We start from the raw sequence: 12,590 nt of genomic DNA on the forward strand, positions 1-12,590 counted from the left end.
TCTAATCTGCTTTCCATGTTTATGTGCAAAATGATTTTTTTTTTTTTCTTGTTTGACTCCACAGTTTCCTTCCAACCCACAGGAATGGCAGACTGTGGCCTCCCACTTTGCCCAGCGGTGGGACTTTCCTAACTGCGGAGGGGCAATTGATGGGAAACACGTCCACATAGTCCCACCACCCAACTCGGGGTCATACTATTACAACTACAAGGGGTTCAAAAGTATTGTGATGTTGGCGGTGGACATGGGGAAGAATGGCCAGATGTCAGATGGTGGAGTCATCGCCCACACAGAGTTCTACAGGCATCTTCAGAATGGCAGCTTGGACTTGCCACCTCTAGAAGACAATGCGGAAGGACTCCCATTCGTCTTCGTTGCGGATGAAGCGTTTGTGCTGGGGGACCATCTTATGCGGCCATTCCCTATGAGGACCCTCACCCCGGACCAGAGGGTTTTTAATTACTGGCTGGCCAGAGCCAGAAGAGTGGTGGACAACACATTTGGAATAATGGCCATCCGGTTCTGCCTATTTCTTACACCGATACACATGGCGGAGTATAAACTCATTCACATCATCCTGGCTTGCTGTGTTCTCCACAATTTTTCAAGGAGAAATTCTGTGAACTATGCTGGCTCAGTTAGGCCTGAAGCCGGAGTTATTAATCTCAATGAACCAACCCTGATGGCGTTTGAAGCTGGCCATCCTGGCTTGCCCCCCTGAGTGCCTGCGTGGTCTGTCTAAGATACATGGAATACTTTGCGGGTAGGGGGGCCATCAATATGCCAGACAATGTCTGAGACACGAAACAAATATCTTCTTACATTTGCTGCTTGTGTTTCTTTTAGCTGACCATGACTGAAATTTGGGGAGTCGTGAAGATGGCGTGATTGTGTAAAATTATAAAGCACTGTTGGGTGTTATTTACTAAAGGCAAAGATACTTTGCAATACAAGTGCACTTGACACTGCACTGAAACTGCACTTGTAGCACAAAGTGGATTTTCCCTTAGGAAATAACCCCCATGTTACAGAAAACACCAATTTTACCACAAAAAATGTTTTTGAGCATTGAAAGAAGAAGCCACACGCTGTTGATTATCAATCTTTTTAATACAAGCACAATCACATGTGCATTTATAAAAGGTTTTTAAAACAAACCAACATGTTTGTTGTATAACAAATATTTAGGTCACATTAATAAAAGTAGAAATGTCCTTTTAAGGTAAAACAGGCATGTTTAAAACCAACAAGAAATACACAAATCTGGAACTTACAAAGTTCAACTTTTATAGAAATTGAAGGCAATATCAGACATGAGTATTTATAAACTGTGTTTGATATTGCTTTCAGATAGGGTGATGTCACCCCTGGAAAAGCCTAATTTTGAAGATGCACACAAATTGCAGAATGTCAACATGTGCTAGCTGCCATCATGGGGGATCAAGGGATGTGTTTTGTGGGTGCAACCCCTTCCTCTCAGCTACTTTATTGAGGAAGGGGTTGCACCCCCAAAACGCATACATTGATCTCTCGTGATGGCAGATAGCACATGTTGACACACTGTGTGCATCTTCAAAATTTGGCTTTTCGAGAATATGTAAAAAAAAGTTCAAAAATTCTCCGGACTAAAAAACTGAAATTATTCGGGATTTCGAGGGATTTTAAACTCTTCCTAAAACATGAATGATGTTCTTCATTTTGTTTTGAACATCATTGATGTTTTGTTTTATGTTTTCCAAGTCCCTATTACACCCCATGATCTCCCCGATCAGGATCTGGGCACTTTCACTGGTGAAATGACCTTCATTCACAACATCACAATCACCTAAAAATATAGAAACAAAAACACACCATGTATTATAAATATGCAGGCATCCATCTCTTACCTGATCCTGTGGTCGCAGACACTCACCTGTTGTGGTGACAATTTCCACAATGTCTCCCTCCTCATCCTCTGCTTGGCTTTGTGGGATTTCCACTTCTTCCTGAGGTGGGGGGTCCATTGTCTCCTCTGATAAGTGGTGTCCTCCGAGTCTTTTCTCCCCTATGTAAAAAAAAATAGGTATACTTAGCACACAGATATTTGATGACAGAAATAGGAATATGAAACATTGCTTGGAAGTGGGGTACAATTGTCTGTTTTGGCAGAGTTCCAAGATGAAGAAATATTTTTGTCCTTTGTCAAGCTTGAATACTTACCTGTTTTGTACAATCTTTACAGATGGAGTCACCCCTATAGTATACACTGGAGCACCTGTGTGGGCCCCCTAATAAAAAGGGTGTTCTTGTGTCCCACACTAGTGCTCCAGCGTCCAGATGTGTAAACAGCTGCTTAGCGTCCTCTCCTTACACAGAATCTAGTTTGCCTTTCATTCTAGTTACAAACCCATCTAGACACCAAAATTATTTTAAGAGAAGTAGGCCAGAAAAAATGTATTGAACTGCATCTGGACAAAACATGGTGTTTTAATGGCCGAACGAACAATGTTTCCTACGAACAAATAATGTGTCCATGAACATGAAAGTTGCCATTTTAAACTGTACAACAGTAAAGCAAAGCACATGGAGCAGCACAAATGTTATAAAAATAAAGAATAGGAACACAGGACAACTACTTACTTTTTTGAAGCACTCTCCTGATCCTTCTATACTGATCGTGCTCCCTTAATTTGAGATCCGACCACCGCATCCTGAGTTGATCCTTGAATCGCCGTACCCCAAAATTCCTGTGCAGACTCTTCACAACTTTAGCCATGATCTTGGCCTTTCTGACATTTGGGTTGGTGTAAGGTCCATACTTCCCGTCATAGTCGTCCCTTTTCACAATGTCCACCATCTCCACCATCTGAACAAAGGCCATATTTGAGGCCTTAAATCGTCTCCTCCGGGATTGAGACATTTCTGGCTCCAGGCTTTCCTCCTCTTCCTCCTCATTGCTGTAATTAGCACGCATCTGCTCTGTCTCCGCCATGTGCTCTTCCCCACTGCGCCGAATGAGAAGGGGCGGGGAATAGACTAGAAAGAACGTCAGGGGTGGGCGGAGTTTCATGCATGCTCAGTGTATATAAAGCATAACACGCGTGCGTAGTACATACGATCTGTGAGCAGAGGAAGGAGTATCGGAAGCGCCAAGCGTGATAACAAAGGTAACATTTAAACTTGGGCCTATACTGCTTATAGATTGAGACCTATATTGGGACAAGATTAGGAGACTTTAGCCTGACATTAGGGTTTGTCTTGTGTATTGCAGATAAAATGGATGGCTTCAATGACCACAACTTCCTCCCCCTGTTCATAGACAAGTATAGGGAGCTGCCCTGTCTGTGGCAGGTGAAACATCCACATTATAATCATAAATAAAAGAGGCAGGCAACGCTGGAGAAACTGCTGGAGTTGGTGAAGCTGGTGGTCCTCACGGCAACCATCCCCTATTTAAAAGCCAAAATTGGTGGCCTGAGGAGCGCATATCTTAGGGAGCGCAAGAAGGTCTAGGATTCCCAGAGATCCTGAGCTGCAGCAGATGATGTTTATGTCCCCAGGCTGTGGTACTATGAGAGACTGCGATTTCTGTCAGACCAGACTGAAGTCAGGGAATCCCTCTCCACTCTTCCTTCCACTCTTCCCTCCACCCTATCTTCCACCCCAGCTGAGGCTTCCGATGTCCAACCTGGGACTTCCAGCCAGGAAGAAGTGGAGGAGCCCAGATGGAGTCAGGTATAGCATTGTTCTACAGATTTCTGGTCAATAAATAAATTATGTTTACTAGATGTTATTATTGATCACTAATTGCTGATTTAATAAAGTGTTTTACATATCAATAGACAGTAGTGGGCAAAAATAATTAGGACAAGAATGAAAAATGATGGGCTCAGAATGATAGTCTGTTATATTTGTTTACATTCAATTTGCAACAGTCATGAGGTGAAAATTGTGTGTAATTGATGAAGAAAAAACTAAAACTATGTCCCTTTTTCATACACAGGAAGACCTCAGCCAGGAGGAGGCTGTGGAATGTGGCACACAGGAGGCGGCTGTGGAATGTGGCACACAGAAGGAGGCGGGGGTTATTGGCAGTCAGGAGGAGGCGGGGCTAAGTGGCAGCCAGGAGAAGGCCGGGCCCAGTAGGAGCCTGACAGAATCGAAGGTCCCTCCCCTCCGCCTTCCAAACAAAAGACCCAGGAAGGGGAGTAACGTGCAGGATTCAGCACTCAGGCTGATTCAGGAGGCTTCTGCATCCCTGAGAGCCACCCCCACTCGTGAAGAGGCCTTTGCCTCCATGGCTGCCACCAAACTGCAGGACATGCAGGAAGGCCAATGCCTCATGTGTGAGGAACTCATTTATCAAACCTTAAATAAGGGGTTGAGGGGTGAAATCACACCCAATACCCACCTGAGTGAGTTGCATCATCCTCCTCCTCATCCTGCAACAACTCCACCACCACAGACACAGCATGGAAGGAAGCGTGGAAGGAAATCCAGAGAGTGATGACCTAGGTTCAGTCTGGTCTGACAAAAGATGCAGGCTCTTGTATGACCACAGCCTGGGGACAGATATGTCATCTGCTGCTGTTCATGATTCTGTTGGACTTCTGGACCAGATTGAACTCCCTTAGATAAGGACTCCTCAGGCCACCAATTTTGCCTGGAAATAGTTGATGTGTGCCCTGGGGGCCAAAGGCTTCACCAATTTCTGCTGTTTCTCCAGCGTTGCCTCCCTCTTTCTTTGGTTAGGAGCCCTTAATAAATGTTTGGTTTGATTTATTATACTCGCCTATGTGTGTTTTCATATAAAAATGACAGTTTGTTTGTGAGGAGGCAGGTACATTTCCAAAATACAATGTGAAATTAACAAGTGACACCAACACCAAGTATTCTCCTTGCAATTAATAAATAATACAAGATAATAATGTTGTTGTGGTAACTTGACACACAAAACACACCCAAAAACATGCTGGAGTAAAAAAAAAAAAAAAAAAGATAAATAAAACACAAGATCAGGCTTTAAAAAATCCAAAAAAAGTATTTAATCTCAAAAAATCAAAGAAAATCAAGAAAATTATTTGTTCAGGAGATGTGACAAATAAAAATATTATATTGATGAAATCACGAGAAATAATAAAGAAAGAAGTTTGTGTGAAGTCTGTGTGAATATGAGCAGCAAAACTACTTAATTCTTCGAGCATTATTAAGAAGAAGAGAGTGCGCTGCATTAAACAATTTAAAACATTGCAGCCTGACGAAAATGCTATATCCATTCTGAATGCTAATTTTACCAGACCGAGCAGTTCCGTCTCTGAATTTATTCTGAGCATGCATGGCACTTTGTGCGTTGGAATTGTCCACACACGGTCGGAATTGACGCGATCGAATTTTTTATAGCCTGCTCTCAAACTTTGTGTGTCGGAAAATCCCATGGAAAAAGTCCGATGGAGCCCACACACGGTCGGAATTTCCGACAACAAGCTCCGATCGCACATTTTCCATCGGAAAATCCGACCATGTGTACAGGGCATTAGATTCCCACTCTGGCTGTCAGTCACCTAAACCTCTGATTTTCTGTTATTGGCCTCTATCTGCTGTTCTCTACTGGGCTGTCAGCAAGTTACCAAACTTGGCTATCCAGTAGAACTTGTATCCTTCTGTTTTTCAGCTGGAATGTTCTGCCACCTCTGGCAGCCCTGTCCTCTCTATCCTGTCACTTAACGCAGAAGCTAGTGTTCCACTAGCTTCTGGGTGATAGCTGCAACACCCAGGGCAAGTGCTTCACATCTGTTTTTGGGTGCCCTGAGTCGCCACATTGCAACCGTTGGCATTTGTGGATTCCTGAGGCAGCTTCTTACCCCCCCCAATGCTTGTCAGATCTGTGTAGCACTGAGTCTAGTGAAGTGATCTAAAACTGTTCCTCGGCTCTGTGATACAGTATCAGCGTAGCAGCGTGGTAAAGTATTCCAGTAAGCACAGACTGCCTGCTTGCTTGTAACAAACACCGCCCAAAGCACTCGCACGGACCAGCCGGCGCTGCCTGACGTCACTTGTGGCCAGGGAGGGGATGTACAGTGATGCAGCTGACTCCTCTCTTAAGCTTCATGCAATTGCTAGGACAACATGTTTCGGAGGCATGGCCTCCTTCTTCAGGACCTGATGTGACGTCGAGTGACGTCAGGCATCGCCGGCTGGTCCGTGCGAGTGCTTTGGGTGGTGTGTGTTACAAGCAACCAGGCGGTCTGTGCTTACTGGAATACTTTACCACGCTGCTAGTTGCTGTGAGCTAACTGATCCCTACAGACCAGGAGAGGAGGCTATTATGGAGCTGTTTATGCCATTTAACGCTGGATGTTTGTGAGTGCAACCCTCGTTTTTTATACACTTACCTTCATCTATTAAACGATAACACACTAGGGCTGGCGTGCGCTCTCTCTTGTTTTTATATATTTTCAGAACCATGTCTATCACCCAGTGGACTATTGGGAGAGCTGCAACACCTTAAGCGAGGAATATACAAACAGACTGTTTACTGTTGGAATAGGTATAGTGGGGACAGCGCTAAACTTGGTTTGTTGTGTGTATCAGGTGCCAGTGGCTCAGGTTTGCAAAGCCACTTTGGGTCTTTGGTTCATAAATTCACAGGGAGCCACAGAGGATACTGCCTTTGGCCGCAGTGTGTATTTGGCCTGGTTGGTACTTGGTTGGGAGACTACCTGGGAATACCAGGTGCTGTAAACTTTTCCCCTCCAGAATAATGAGGCTGCTGTGTTTTGAGCAGTATCTCGGGTCAGAGGATGCTAGGGCAGTCTCTGCGGCTGCATCTTCCTGAAAGTGCCTGACCTCGTTTTAGGTACTCGGTTAGTCCTTTGACTTGGAAGGTGGCTTCCTTGGTTGCTATCACTTTGGCAAGAAGAGCGTCAGAGCTTCCAATACAGGAAATCTTGTATGCCTGGTGTGAAGCCAGAAAGTGACACCCGTGAAAATATGTGAGTGGGAGATTTTTATCCTTTCTCCAATTGGGAGAGGAAATGAGATTGGCCTTAAGAATCATTGAGGGTCAGATTTCGTCTCTATCCATTTTTTTCCAGAGAGTTTCTCACTGCTCTCGTACTTCATGCAGCGGGTATCGCAGACAGTCCTGCCAGTCAGGCCACCCTTGTGTCCTTGGGACTTGAGCTTTGTCTTGACTGTCCTTGCAGAGGTCACCTTTTAAACCAATTTGACAAAGAGGATACCTCAACAAGCTTTTGTTCAAGGAGCAGTCAGTTGTAAGTTACATATTAATAGCTCCTGGACGGTACTCTTGAAGGCTGCATCTTCCAGTGCTGTGGGGGTTAATGGAGCCAAGGAATTTATCATGGTAGTAGATTTAAACTAAACAGCAGCCAATAGCACCTGGGATGCTTAGAAGTGAATGTAAGTACTGTCCCATGGACTGATTCTTTTCTGCACCCTGTGTGATACTTACTCCTCAGAACTGCACAGAGTCCTGTACTCTGTATGTTACACATTTCTGAACCATGAATTGTGTACCAAATACAGTCCCGAGCCTTGACCACACCCATTATTTGGCATTGCTTTACTTCTTTTCCCCTGAGAAATGGCAGGATTGGGGGTGGGGAGTGTGAGCACCTGCACCTATTCTGTGAGAAAAAAGCCCTGCTCTTGTACCATGTTGTCTGCTGGCTGCTGACCCTAGATATTGCTTCTTTCTACTATTACTGTTTCTGTGAACCCACCAGTGATGTCTGCCTGCCAAGTGGAAACTTCTACATACCTGTACCAAGCCTGCAGTTTAGAATTTACTACGAGCTGTCAGCACTAGGGATGAGCTTCGAGTTTGAGCCGAACTCATGTTCGACTCGAACATGGGCTGTTCGCAAGTTTGCCGGACAGCAAACAATTTGGGGTGTTCGCGGCAAATTCGAATGCCGCGGAACACCCTTTAAAAGTCTATGGGAGAAATCAAAAGTGCTAATTTATTTTAAAGGCTTATATGCATGGTATTGTCATAAAAAGTGTTTGGGGACCTGGGTCCTGCCCCAGGGGACATGTATCAATGCAAAAAAAAGTTTTAAAAACGGTTGTTTTTTCGGGAGCAGTGATTTTAATAATGCTTAAAGTGAAACAATAAAAGTGTAATATCCCTTTAAATTTCGTAGCTGGGGGGTGTCTATAGTGTGCCTGTAAATGGGCACACGTTTCCCATGTTTAGAACAGTCTGACAGCAAAATGACATTTCAAAGGAAAAAAAGTCATTTAAAACTACTTGCGGCTATTAATGCATTGCCAGTCTGACAATACACATAGAAGTTCATTGATAAAAACGGCATGGGAATTCCCCACAGGGGAACCCCGAACCAAAATTTAAAAAAAAAATGACGCTGGGGGTCCCCCTAAATTCCATACTAGGCCCTTCAGGTCTGGTATGGATCTTCTCCCCCGATAGCTCAGTTTGGCCGGACGGCCAGCTCTAGGAAGGGTTCTGGTAATCCCAAACATCTTTCATTTAAGGATTATGGAGGCCACTGTGCTCTTAGGATCCTTAAGTGCAGCAGAATTTTTTTGTAACCTTGGCCAGATCTGTGCCTTGCCACAATTCTGTCTCTGAGGTCTTCAGGCAGTTCCTTTGACCTCATGATTCTCATTTGCTCTGACATGCACTGTGAGCTGTAAGGTCTTATATAGACAGGTGTGTGGCTTTCCTAATCAAGTCCAATCAGTATAATCAAACATAGCTAGACTCAAATGAAGGTGTAGAACCATCTCAAGGATGATCAGAAGAAATGGACAGCACCTGAGTTAAATATATGAGTGTCACAGCAGAGTCTGAATACTTAGGACCATGTGATATGTCAGTTTTTCTTTTTTAATAAATTTGCAAAAATGTCAACAATTCTGTGTTTTTCTGTCAATATGGGGTGCTGTGTGTACATTAATGAGGAAAAAAATGAACTTAAATGATTTTAGCAAATGGCTGCAATATAACAAAGAGTGAAAAATTTAAGGGGGTCTGAATACTTTCCGTCCCCACTGTATATGCATGTGTTACTGCATGCTTAACACAGTATATATTAGTTTGTTACGGTACGTTTATTGCAGTATATATCAGTGCATTACTGCACGTTTAACACAGTATATATCAGTGCATTACTGTACATTTAACGCAGTATATATCAGTGCATTACTGCACGTTTAATGCAGTTCATATCCGTGCGTTACTGCACATTTACCACAGTATATTTGAGTGCGTTACTGTACATTTAACGCATTATATATCCGTATTTTACTGTACATTTAATGCAGTATATCTGTGTGCTACTGCACATTTAGCGCACTACATATCAGTGTGTTACTGCGCGTTTAACACAGTACATATCAGTGTGTTACTGCATATATATATGTATGTTTTATAGGAACATGTGTACTCAATATCCTTGGGTTTAATCATGAGATGTGGGCCTATTTGCTGTTTTTGGCATCTCAAACACACCAACATCTTTTAGTCTGTTTTTTGCATAGTAAATAAGTTATTCTATTGTTCTTTTGGACAAGGGGCATACATTGCGGCTCCCAAGTCCTTGAAATGCTAATTTATGTTATATCAAAGAGGGCTGATGGTTGTAAATCAAGAGATAAGGCTTAAGCAGGTACTCGGGTTTTCAGACACAGAGGCACCGGAGATAGCCTCTTGTTTATGTGGGAAGTATGAGACTTAAATTTCAGTCAATCAGGATTCAATGCCACTTCTGAACCAATGAGGTGATCCTGAGTTTTGATTGGTAGGAATGGTTTATTCTAACAACATAAAAACCAAAGCCTAGGGATGCTAAATCTCTTGGGCTCACGGGATAGATGAAACATGGTCACATAAGGGCTGTCTAGGTAATGTATCATCTTATGTCTCTTTTCTCTTCTGTAACTTTTTCTATCCAACTCATGTTCAACTCGAACATCGGCTGTTCGCCAGTTCACCGAACAGCGAACAATTTGGGGTGTTCGTGGCAAATTCGAAAGCCGCAGAACACCCTTTAAAAGTCTATGGGAGAAATCAAAAGTGCTAATTTTAAAGGTTTATATGCATGGTATTGCCATAAAAAGGGTTTGGGGACCTGGGCCTTGCCCCAGGGGACATGGATCAATGCAAAAAAAAGTTTTTAAAAAATGGCCGTTTTTTCGGGAGCAGTGATTTTAATAATGCTTAAAGTGAAACAATAAAAGTGTAATATTCCTTTAAATTTCATATCTGGGGGGTGTCTATAGTATGCCTGTAAAGGGGCGCATGTTTCCTGTGTTTAGAACAGTCTGACAGCAAAATGACATTTTAAAGGAAAAAAAGGCAATGAAAACTACTCGCGGCTATTAATGAATTGTAGGTCCGACAATACACATAAAAGTTCATTGATAAAAACGGCATGGGATTTCCCCACAGAGGAACCCTGAACCAAAATTTTAAAAAAAAAATGGCGTGGGGGTCCCCCTAAATTCCATATCAGGCCCTTCAGGTCTGGTATGGATATTAAGGGGAACCCCGCACCAAAATTAAAAAAAAAATGGCGTTGGGGGGCCCCCTCAAAATCCATACCAGACCGATCCTCTGGAGCCAGAGCAAGAAGCAGATGATCAGAGGAAGAACCAGAGGAAGAAGAAGATGGAGGAAGAAACCGAAGGAAGATAGAAGAAAGAAGAAAGAAGATAGAAAGAAGAAGACTTTAAATAAAGGAATTGTCAAAAGCTGTCTCTTGTAATTTTTAACATTTTTGACACTTTTTTTGTACCCCCTTATCATTTCACACGGGGGGCGGGATCTGGGGGTCCCCTTGTTAAAGGGGGCTTCCAGATTCCGATAAGCCCCCCGCCCGCAGATACCACAACCACCGGGCAAGGGTTGTGGGGATGAAGCCCTTGTCCCCATCAACATGGGGACAAGGTGCTTGGGGGGAACCCCCCAAGCACCCTCCCAATGTTGAGGGCATGTGGCCTGGTACGGTTCAGGAGGGGGGGCGCTCTCTTGTCCCCCCTCTTTTCCTGTGGCCCGCCAGGTTGCGCCATTTTAAAAAAAATTTTGGCGTGGGGTTTCCCTTAAAATCCATACCAGACCTGAAGGGTCTGGTATGGATTTTGAGGGGGACCCCATGCCATTTTTTTTTAAAAATTTTGGCGCGGTCTTCCTCTTAATATCCATACCAGACCTGAAGGGCCTGGTATGGAATTTAGGGGGTCCCCCACGCCATTTTTTTACATTTTGGTTCGGGGTTCCCCTGTGGGGAAATCCCATGCCATTTTTATCAATGAACTTTTATGTGTATTGTCGGACCGACAATTCATTAATAGCCGCGAGTAGTTTTAAATGACTTTTTTTCCTTTGAAATGTCATTTTGCGGTCAGACTGTTCTAAACACGGGAAACATGCGCCCCTTTACAGGCATACTATAGACACCCCCCAGGTACGAAATTTAAAGGAATATTACACTTTTATTGTTTCACTTTAAGCATTATTAAAATCACTGCTCCCGAAAAAACAGACGTTTTTAAAACTTTTTTTGCATTGATCCATGTCCCCTGGGGCAGGACCCAGGTCCCCAAACACTTTTTATGACAATAACTTGCATATAAGCCTTTAAAATTAGCACTTTTGATTATTCATGTTCGAGTCCCATAGACTTTAACGGTGTTCGCCTGTTCGAACTATTGTTTTGCCTGTTCGTATATTCTGGTGCGAACCGAACAGGGGGGTGTGCGGCTCATCCCTACTGGCAACACTGCACTTGTAACAACTCTATACTATATTTGGTAATTTCTGATTATTCTAAAGTTTCTTTTATTGTATAAATAAATTTGATTGTTATTCTTTTTGCACAGTTATCATTCCTTATTGATTTCATGGGTTATAGCTGCAACCACATTGGTTGATTCATATATAGATAAAAGGTTTTAATCACTTATGTTATGAATCATTAAGTGTATAAGTGAGGTAGGGAAAAATCGCCTTGTCAACATTTAATGGAGTATATATCATTGCATTACTGGACGTTTAATGCAGTATATATCCGTGTGTTACTGCACGTTGAACGTAGTATATATCAGTGCGTTACTGCATGTTTGAAGCAGTATATTTGAGTGCTTTACTGCATATTTAGCGCAGTACATTTGAGTGTGTTACTGTACGTTTAATGCAGTACATATCAGTGCTTTACTGCACGTTTAACACAGTATATTTCAGTGCGTTACTGCACTTTTTTTTTTAGTCAAATGATTTTTTTTATTGCTTTTATACACAAACAACACACACAACTTACAAACCATATACATATTAAAATACATAACACGCAGAAACCCCCCACCCAAAATCAACCCCAAAGTTCCCCCTCCTCTCTCTCTATTACTCATAGATTTATCTACTCCCATCTCGTCATCCATCCAAAATATCAGACCACCTTCGCCATATCTTTTCAAATATCCCTAGACAACCTCCATGTAAAAAGACATATTTTTCTTTAATTAAGGTTTCCCTTATTTGTGTTTTCCATTCCGCTATTGTTGATGGATATGGGGATACCCATTTTTGTGCTATAAGCTTAAATAGGCTTCTTATTATTGATACC

Source organism: Aquarana catesbeiana, linkage group LG02, assembly GCF_042186555.1.
Source record: "Aquarana catesbeiana isolate 2022-GZ linkage group LG02, ASM4218655v1, whole genome shotgun sequence".
NCBI lineage: Eukaryota > Metazoa > Chordata > Amphibia > Anura > Ranidae > Aquarana > Aquarana catesbeiana.